This window comes from Dipodomys merriami, unplaced genomic scaffold, assembly GCF_024711535.1.
Source record: "Dipodomys merriami isolate MVZ:Mamm:240054 unplaced genomic scaffold, mDipMer1.0.p SCAF_138, whole genome shotgun sequence".
NCBI lineage: Eukaryota > Metazoa > Chordata > Mammalia > Rodentia > Heteromyidae > Dipodomys > Dipodomys merriami.
This window is the reverse complement of record NW_027202693.1, coordinates 2,005,886-2,015,958: the sequence shown is the minus strand read 5'-3', so window position 1 is coordinate 2,015,958 and position 10,073 is coordinate 2,005,886. Positions and strand designations below refer to the sequence as shown.

General features: G+C 43.9%; 1 non-coding gene across 1 annotated transcript; it reads left to right on the top strand.

Moving 5' to 3' along the window:
- The first annotated feature begins 8,294 nt into the window (after positions 1 to 8,294).
- Positions 8,295 to 8,430, top strand: LOC138825619 (U4 spliceosomal RNA). The gene has a single exon (XR_011371436.1). It is a non-coding gene; the product is annotated as a U4 spliceosomal RNA (small nuclear RNA).
- The last annotated feature ends 1,643 nt before the right edge of the window (positions 8,431 to 10,073 follow it).

Sequence of the window (10,073 nt, the reverse complement as noted above, 5' to 3'; positions counted from 1 at the left end):
GAGGAAAAAAGTGGTGGCTTAATTCTCAGCGTTACCTATGGGAAAACCTGTTAATTCCCTGTAGCAGATTTACTTTTTACGAAGGGGAGAAAGTTCACAAATGGTGACACAGGATAAATCTGGGCTGGTTTGAGTCCAAAGCCTGTCTGTCATAGGACTCAGATGAAATTTGTGTCTTATCTGAACTCAGCCAATATTATTATCTGTACCTACCAGCTGTTGCTACATAACAAACATCCCCTAAACCCAGGATTATTTATTCTTTCTTTTTTTGGTCGGTTGTGGGGCTTGAACTCTGGGCCTGAGCACTGTCCCTCAGCTCTTTAGCTCTACCACTTGAGCTACAGTGCCACTTCTGGTTTTCTGGTGGTTTATTGGAGATGGACTTTCCTGCCCAGGCTGGCTTTGAACCATGATCCTCAGATCTCAGCCTCCTGAGTAGCTAGGATTACAGGTGTGAGCCACTGGCGCCCAGCTCCAGGCTTATTTATTCTTATTGAAGTTCAGCCATGTAGAACTGACATGTCAGTTCTACTTCAAAATTCTCCTAATTCATTTCTCAAAGAAAGGGGCCATAGAATTCCCCACATTTCCCAGATATTCTTCTGGGCTTTGTGGAGACATCAGTGTGAATGAGATGGACAGATACTCTGCCCCTGTGGTACAGTCTCCAGACAAAGACTGGACATTAAATAAGCACATAGAACACACAGTGTGCAAGATGTTGACACACAGTTCTCCTTCCCATATGTGTGTGCTTGGAGTGGCATGATGGAATCTTGCACCATCCCAACCCATCATTCCTGAGAGTGGATCATCCCTTGTCATAGCCTCCATGATGTAGTAGACTCTTGGTCTTTTGATTCTTCAGTAGCCACCTGAGTTACAGGCTTGCCTGTCATAGTGCTATGCTTAAATAACCTACCTTTTACTTACAAATGGCCCTAAGTACAAGAATAGTGATGTGGGCTGTTTGGATATAACAAAGAGAAGCAATCCAAAGGGCTTGACTTAAGAAAGAAAAAAATTAACAGGCTGGGTGCCCATCTTAGCTACTCAGGAGGCTGAGATCTGAGGACTGTGGTTTGAAGCCAGCCTGGGCAGAAAAGTCTCCATGAGACTCTTATCTCCAATTAACCACTCAAAACATAGGAAGTGGTCTGGGTGCCAGCGGCTCATACCTGTAATCCTAGTGACTCAGGAGGCTGACATCTGAGGATTGCGGTTCAAAGCCAGCCCGGGCAGGAACGTCTGTGAGACTCTTATCTCCAATTAACCACCAGAAAACCAGAAGTTCTGCTATGGCTCAAGTGGTAGGGCGCTTACCTTGAGCTGAAGAGCTGAGGATACAGCACCCAGGCCCAGAGTTCAAGCCCCATGGACAGAAACAACAGCAGCAACAACAACAACAAACTGGAAGTGGTGCTGTGGCTCAAGTGTTAGCATGCTAGCCTTGAGCAAAAAGAGCTCAAGGACAAGGCCCAGGCCCAGACTTCAAGCCCCAGGACTGGCAAAAAAAACCCAAAAACAACAACAACAAAAGAAACCTCACAGACAGAAGTTGCTAAGAGCTATGGGAAAGAACTAGCCTTCTATCTGCAGCATTGTGAAGCAGGAGAAGGAGTCGTTGGTTTTTCTGTTATACCCTGGGCTGCAAAAGCTGTAGCCAGGGCATGCTTAGTTGGTAGTGAAGAGGTGGGTAGGTAGAGGAAAAGCAGTAAGGTCCAGAATTGGGTTCTGGGTTTCAGGCATCCACTGGGGGTTTTGAGATGGATCTCAGTGGAGGAAGAGGGCTGATGTTGTATGGGAGGCATGAAGAAAGGGGTGGGGTCAGCACGGTCAGGTACAGGTGGCTGTTGCTGAGACTCGTGTTCTTTCTCCTAACTCCACCTCCCAACATGCTGCCAGACTCCAGCATCTGCACAATTCAGAGCTATCTCTTTGTTTCACAGTCTCCTTCTAAACTGTGCCCTGGGGGATGGGGAGGGGGGGCTGGCTCACATTTCATAACCAAAGCTGCCTATCAAAAAATTTTGCTAAAGAAAATATATTTAGTCTGGAGAGAAATAATGTTTCTCCCTTAGGGACAGAAGCAGCTGCAGCCAGTACTAGTTTTAAATGGCATCTCTTTCCTTCTGTCACTTGTGATTACAGTTTTTCCTTTGCTTAAAAGTTGGGGTCAGGGGTGAAGCTATGTAGGCAACTTACCGAGGAGAGGGTACGTATTGTGGTTGCCTGCCTGGTGCAGCTCAGTAATTTTGGAATTTACAAATTATAGCTCCCATTTTCCTAATGTAAACAAAGCCCTGCCCTGGCACAATAATTCACACCAAACACACACACACACACACACACACACACACACACACACACACTCACACACACTCACTCAGCAGTTGTAACTTTAAGATTTGACTCCTTGGTGTGTTGCCCCAGCCTCCCCCATCAGCCTGAAGTTCTTCTGGGCTGAATGAAGAAGAGGAAGGGTCAACATGGGCCAGGTGCCTGTTTCCTAACCTTGGTGGGCAGACCTGGGGCGCTGGCTTGTGGTCCCGAGTCTCACTCCCACTTCATTGTTAGTCAGCGTGGTGTGGACTGACTGCTTCCTGCAGTAATGCAAAGAGGCAGTCAGGTCTAGGGGGAAATGGAGGAGTTCCCAGGGCACCAAGTAAATGAATGAATTCCACTGATCTTGTTTGGTTCCTTATGGGATCATCCATCATGATTTAACAACCTGCAGCTCAGAGTAGCTGTGGGCATTGCTTCCTTCCCAAAGCCACGCAACAGTGTGATTCATAGTGGGGAAACGGCTGTGTCTTTCTGTTGTTATAGCCTGTATCATGTCCATTATGCTGTATTAGGCTCTGTGTCATCATCTAGCCTGGCCTTCCTTCTGCTTGCTGCCGCTGGCTTTGGTTTTTCTTTATCCTTCTGTAACTTACCAAGGTGAACATATTGTCTGGGTGTAAAGCAAGCAGGCAAATTGTTGGGGGTCCACTGCACACAGCAGATGAGATTCAGAAAGCTTGGGCTTTGCTCATGAGCTCTGGAAACATACCTTCCTATTGTTTTACTCTATTTTTGAGAGAGAGAGAGAGAGAGAGAGAGAGAGAGAGAGAGAGAGAGAGAGTGTGTGTGTGTGTGTGTGTGTGTGTGTCCTGGGGCTTGAAATCAGGGCCTGGGTGCTATTTCTGGGCTTTTTTTGCTCAAGGCTAGCATTTTACCACTTGAACCATGGCTCTACTTCTGGCTTCTTTTTGGTAGTTAATTGGAGATAAGAGTCTTTCCTACCCAGTTTGGCTTCTAACCCTAGTCTTCAGATCTTAACCATCTGAGTAGCTAGAATTATAGGCAGAAGCCTTACCACTGCCTATTTTTAGGCATTTTTAATGAAACATTTGAAACACACAAAAAGGTATACATATATGTGTTATGAAGGGTATTAACAAAACAGAGCTATGATCTCACTGTCTGACTTACAAATAAAATTGCTAGTACTAAGGGATCCACTTGGGTATTAGTTTTTCCTCATTTTCTATCATGTTCCTACATAGTGATCCATTATCCGGCTTTTGTGTGACTATTTCTTTCCTTGGCTTTATGAGCTTGATCAGGTTTCTCTCTCTCTCTCTCTCTCTCTCTCTCTCTCTCTCTCTCTCTCTTTCTGGTTTTGCTTGCTTTTGAGCTTCATAAAAAATGTTATCAGGCCATAAATATTTTTGGGACTTGTTTTTGTCTGTCAACCTGGCTTATAAAATCCTCCCACCTCCTTTTTCCTATGCTTTTCAAATTCTTTATTTTCACTGAATTGAGATTTTGATTTGTTTATATTTTGATTTTATATTTTGGCTTTTTCATCTCCTGGTTTTGAAATTTAAAAGTCAAAAATTTGAAATAAATTCCAAAAGAAAATCTAAAGCTTCAAAAATTCAAAAACTTTGAACACTTAGGGCCCCTGTTCTCTTATCTTCCCTTGGAATATTACTATGTGTGGTTAATCAAATGAAAAGTGTATAAATATCTCAACGTTTCCCTTTTAACTAGTACACAAGGACTTTATAATACTTTGATTTCAATGATTTCCTCCTTATTTAAATGTTAATGTTTTCAGTAGTTTTAATTTTTGTCTCTTAACAACAACAACAACAAAAACAACAACCTTTACCTGGGCATCGGTGGCTCACGCCTATCATCCTAGCTACTCAAGAGGCTGAGATATGAGGATTGTGGTTCAAAGCCAGCCCTGGGCACTAAAAGTCACGAAACTCTTATCTCCAGTAAACCACCAGAAAACCGGAAGTGGCTCTGTGGCTTAAGTGGTAGAGCACCAGCCTTGAGCTGAAGTGCTGAGGGACAGTGCCCAGGCCTAGAGTTCAAGCCCTACAACAGACCAAAAAACCCACAACCACCCCCCCCCAAAAAAAAAAAAACACCCTTAATGGACTGGAGGTGTGGCTCAGGTGGTAGGGCTCACTGGTCTGAATGGAGAGGGGAAAATCCCGCACAATTATGGGTGCTGGCACTAGTGGTGCATGCTAGTGGTGTAATTCTAGCTATGTGAGAGACTGAGATCGGAGGACTGAAGTTCCAGGCTAGCCCAGGCAGAAAACTCTAGATTCCTCCTCCAACAGAGGGAAGCTGGATGTGGCAGGGTGCACCTGTCATCTCAGATGCAATAGGAATCTAAAGTAGGCGGATCATGGCACAGGTGTGTGCCCAGGTGGGAAGCAAGATTCTATCTCAAAAATAACCAGCAAAAACCAGGGCAGGAGTCTTGGTTCAAGAGGTAGGCTTCTAGCCTTGCAAATGTAAACCCTGAGTTCATACCTTATGGTTGTTCCCCCCCCCCCCCCAAGAAACCCTTTTAAATCAGATTGTTGTTATAGGAATACCGATAATATTTAGAGTTGCCTACAGTTCCCCAGAAATTCCTCCCAAGGCCCCGTTTAGTTTTGTTTTCATCCCACACTTATCTTGAGTCACTGAATGTGCAGTTCTGGAAGTCTGGCTCTTCTGTCTTAGGGCTTTGGAGGGCTTCTTGAAGGAAGACCTCTGGCTTCGAGGATGCTTGGTCGGTCACATGTGCTAAGTGCATTTGTAGCTCATGAGGTCTTCAACAATGTGATGTTGTCACATTGTTAATCTGAGAGCATCTCTGTGAGTTGTTGTGATTTTTGTAGCCAAGGATACATTTGTTTTTCTAGAAATTTCCCGTCTATTATCACTTTGAATAGTGTTGAACCAGTCTTTATTTGTTCCTGGTGGGGCTCTAATATATATGTTAGCTTGTCTGTCTCTAAGACTTCTCTCTGTCTCTCTATTCCCCCTCCTCCAGCCTTCCTCTCTCAACCTCTTTAATAATTTTAATTTTGTTCTCTTTTTGTGCTTCATTTTGGATAATTTCTTTTGGTGTATGTTCAGGCTTTAACTCTCTCATAGGCTATTTAAAGTCTGATTTGAGTTTTTGACTTCTTTGCTATTGATTTCCAAAATTTTATTTCTTTTCAAAAATACTTTATAATTTTTGAGCCAGGTGCCAATGGCTCATGTCTGTCATCCTATAGCTACTCAGGAGGTTGAGTTCTGAAGATCATAGTTTGAAGCAAGCCTGGGCAGCAAAGTCCATGAGCTTCTTCTCTCCAGTTAATCACAGAAAAAGCCAGAAGTGGCACTGTGGCTCAAATGGTAGAGTGCTAGTCTTGAGCAAAAGAAGCTCAGGGACAAAGCCCACGGCCTGAATTCAAGCCCCAAGAACAGTGCGCACGTGTGCACACACACACACACACACACACACACACACACACACACAAATTTACCATTAAAAAATCACTGATTACTTTTGAAATTCTAATCTAATTTTCAATAAATATTTTAATGATATGTTTTCATAGTATGTATGTGATTGTTTCAGTAATTCCAAGATAGGAAGTTGGCAGGGATAAAGTATATTGTTTATAATTTTTGGTGATTCTTGCTCACAGGGTGGCTCATTTCCAGGTTAGTTTGGTCACCTTTGATTGTGGGCTCACAGAGGTTTGATCGTAATATGGGAATGTTAGTAGCTTTGCTAAGGGGAATTACCAGCTTGGTTTCTCTTCCAAAGTTCTGGCTTTATTTAGGAGTTTCAGGTTCACATCCCTAACCTTGCTCCAGTCAGTGATGGTTTGTTATTTTAACCATAATCACAAGGTATTTTATGCCTTATACCATCTTGAATGCCCAACAAACATGATTTCTAAGCTGCACGGTAACTTTGTAACTCACTCTCGAAGAGAAGATAAAGGCTTGGAGAGGCCTCCACACGATTTCTGCGTATCCACCTCCTTCCCTTTCTCAGCAGCGACCTGCAGTGTCACCTCCTCAGTGACTGGGTCCCGAGCCAGAGAACTGAGCTCAGGTTCATTACTCCCAGTGGGGTTTTTTTTTTTTTCCTGTTTTCTTTTTGCTAGTCCTAAGCCTTGAACTTTGGACCTGGCTGCTGTCCCTGAGCTTCTTTTGCTCGAGGCTAGCACTCTACCACTTGCACCACAGTGTCACTTCCAGCTTTTTCTGTGATTTTAATTGGAGATAAGAGTCTCTTGAACTTTGTTCATGCTGGCTTCCAACCTTGATCCTCAGATCTCAGCCTTCAGAGTACAGGTGTGAACCACCAGCGTCTGGCTCTCCCTGTGTTTTTATACGATGCATTTTACATTAGCTATTAGAGTTGGCCTCATCCCATTTCACAGATGACACATGTATGGTGTATGGTCACCAGGTGAAGGTTTTTTTTTTTTTTTTTTTAAACATACTGTGGTCCATCTCAGCTATTTCTGCATGTATCTTTCTTCATTCCTCCATACACCCACCTCCATACTTTACCTTTCTCATGTACATTCAGAATATAAAACCTGGGGTGAAGCACTCAGAAATGCAGAAATTAAATTTAGGTGGAGAGATCAGAAGCAAGGGGAGACTGGGTCACAAGCATATGTGATTGGCCATGAGGTGATTACCGTTGTCACTATGTGCCCCAAGACCATTGTAAGCTCCTCCTCATCAGGCCAACGCTGGTCCTCCAGTGACCCCAGATAAGCAATCATTTACATAGGATTAAGTTCCTGTACCTCTTTTATATATTGCTATCTTCACAAATATCTTAGAACAACTGCTGTCAAGTGTGTGTGTGTGTGTGTGTGTGTGTGTGTGTGTGTGTGTGTGTGTGTGTGTGTGTGTGTGTGTCCTGGGGCTTGAACTTAGAGTCTAGTTGCTGTCCTTGAGCTTTGCTTGAGGTCACCTTCTACCACTCAAGCCACAGCTCCATTCCAGTTTTTTGTGATTCATTAGAGTCTCATCAACTTTCCTGCCTGGGCTGGCTTCAAACTGCAATCCTCAAGATCTCAGCCTCCCAAGTAGCTAGGATTATAGGTGTGAGGTGAGTCACCAGCACCCAGTGCTGTCAAGTAGTTTTATTAAAACAAAAAACAAAACAGAACACAAAAATAACTCCCCAGGGTCTGGGAAGGTGGCTCAGTGGTAGAGCGCTTGCCTTGCATGCTTGAGGCCCTGGGTTCGATTTCTCAGCACCACATAAGCAAAAAGAAAAAAAGCCGGAAGTGGCGCTGTGGCTCAAGTGGTAGAGCGCTAGCCTTGAGCTGAAGAGCTGAGGGACAGCGCCCAGGCCTAGAGTTCAGGCCCCACGACCGGACCCCCGCCAAAAAAATAACTCCCCCAAATTGAAATCAGCTACCAGCTCTCAGGTTGACCAGAAGCCTGAGTTCTCACTGGGGCTTTCTTTCCCAAGAGATCAAAATTTCAGTATTGCACACTTTAGGGTCAGCCTGCCAGTGTTTCTCACTGATAGAAGATGAAGATGTTGAACACAGAGCCTGCAGTACAGCCTGATCATAATGCAAAGATCTGTCCCAAAGAAGGGCTGTGTGGATCTGCCCCGCCCCCCCCCAGCTGCCCCGCAACCTGGGGCCCTACTCTCTGATGGTGAGTGACATCCACTCACTGTCAGGCTATTTTTACTTTTAGTTCTTGAAAAAAAATCAATTTGTTTTTCTTTCCTGGACAATAGAGAGTTAGTGCTTCTAAAAATTTTAAAAAGTAGCATTTAGCAGTCAAGGACCTCTGAGACTTTAGATAAACCGAGAGAACAGAGATTGTGTGGCCTGTCTGTGCGAGAGCCTTGGTTTCTCATCCATGAACAGCTTCAGCGTTACTGTGTAGTTTAGTTGTACTTGGTGACAGAGTGGCAGTCATAACCCTGTACCTGTTTTCTCCTTCTTCCTCCCAACTGTTGTCTTGGTAGCTTTGTGTAGTGGCAATATCATAGCCAATGAAGTTTATCTGAGGTGCAGTTATTGCTAATTAGAAACATTTCCCAATTGTTGACTCGGTACTTGTCCACCTGGATAGATACTATTCTTCTAGACTCCTTTTGAGACTGTGCTGGCACATAGCTAAGAGACTACCCGCAGGATGGAGCAGAGTGTCCTGTGCAAATTCAAATAACAGAATTTGAAAAGAAAATGCTCACATTTCCATCCTTTAACTTTTTCTCCCTGCTGGAATTTGATAGGATTCTGGTAAGGCTGTTTCAACCCTGTGGATAAGAAGAATAGAGAAAAAAAAGTTATGATAGAAGTAGAAGGTGGAAGGAGCATGAGTCTTTGATGGTTGACTCTGGATCGATCTGTGAAAGAGAAATGCATTCCAGCTTTGGTTTTTATTTCATTTTATTTTTTGCCAGTCCTGGGGCTTGAACTCAGGGCTAGACACTGTCACTGAGTTTCTTTAAAGTGCAAGGCTACCACTTGAGCCACAGAGCCACTTCTACCTTTTTCCGTTTATGTGGTGCTGAGGAATGAACCCAAGGCTTCATGCATGCTAGGCAGGCACTCTACCACTAAGCCACATTCCCAGCCTTCCACCCATGTTTGAGTCACAATGTTTGGGGGTCTCATGTGCCAGCAACTCAGCCATTGCCCTCAGCTATCAAGCTGAGGAGAGCATATAAGTTCCATCTCCCCAATGCTCTGAGCAGACTTGCTGTTCTCTCTCTTGACAGAGCAGCATCAAATAAAACACTAGTGTATTGGGATGCTCCAAGTTATTTTGGATTCTGCAGCCTACCTTCAAAGTGAAAGGTAGAACACTGCTTCATAGTCACAAATGTCTAGAAGGCAAAATCATTTTGAGAGCAACCCCATCGAGTGGACAGATTGTGGGCGCCATATTTTAGGACTCTCTATACCCTGTCTTTGTTAATTGACACGTTCTCATATGTACCCTGGGAATTGAAGTATATGTCTTTTATGTACTTGATTTAGGAATTAACTGAGGTATTTCAAGAGGTTCCAGCACAATGTCTACTGGAAATAAAGTGCTAAATGAAAGCAAGTTCTCTTTCTATGTCTAGCCATTTTATTTTTGGTAGTGCTTCACTTTGAACTCAAGACCTAGCAAGGCAGGTACTCTATCCAAGTTTCTTTGTGCTCTGGTTGTTTTTGAGGTAAGGTTTCAGTTTTTGCTCAGAATGGCCTGGGCTCACAGTCCTATTAATTATACTTCCTGCTGTAACTAGAATGCCAGAACACACCATCATACCCAGATTTTTCTGTTAAGATGGAGTCTCATGGATATTTTTGTTCAGTCTGGCCTCAAACTTCAGCCCTCCCAATCTCAGCCTCCTGCTGACAAGCATGCCCCTATACCCAGCTAGTTGCTGGGATGGGTTCTCACAAGTTCTTTGCATGGGCTTGCCCTGAACTATGATTTTCCTGCTCTCAACCTCCTGAATAGGAAGTTGGCTTAAGGCCTGGCTTATGTCTAGTCTTTTAGTTATTCTACCTGGCTACTTCTGTAAGGCATACAAGATTGTGTACACTCTGACCTCCCTTTTCAAGTAATAACTCTTCAGCTTAATTTGAGATATTTCTTTCTTGCCCATGACTCTTGGACTCTCCCAGGGCAATGGCTGACTTTTCAGCACTAAACCCTGTGAGCTCTTTCCTGCCTCTGGGCCTTATGCTTCCATTTTGTTCTATGTAAAACATCTTCTCAGCCGGGCATTGGTGGCTCATGCC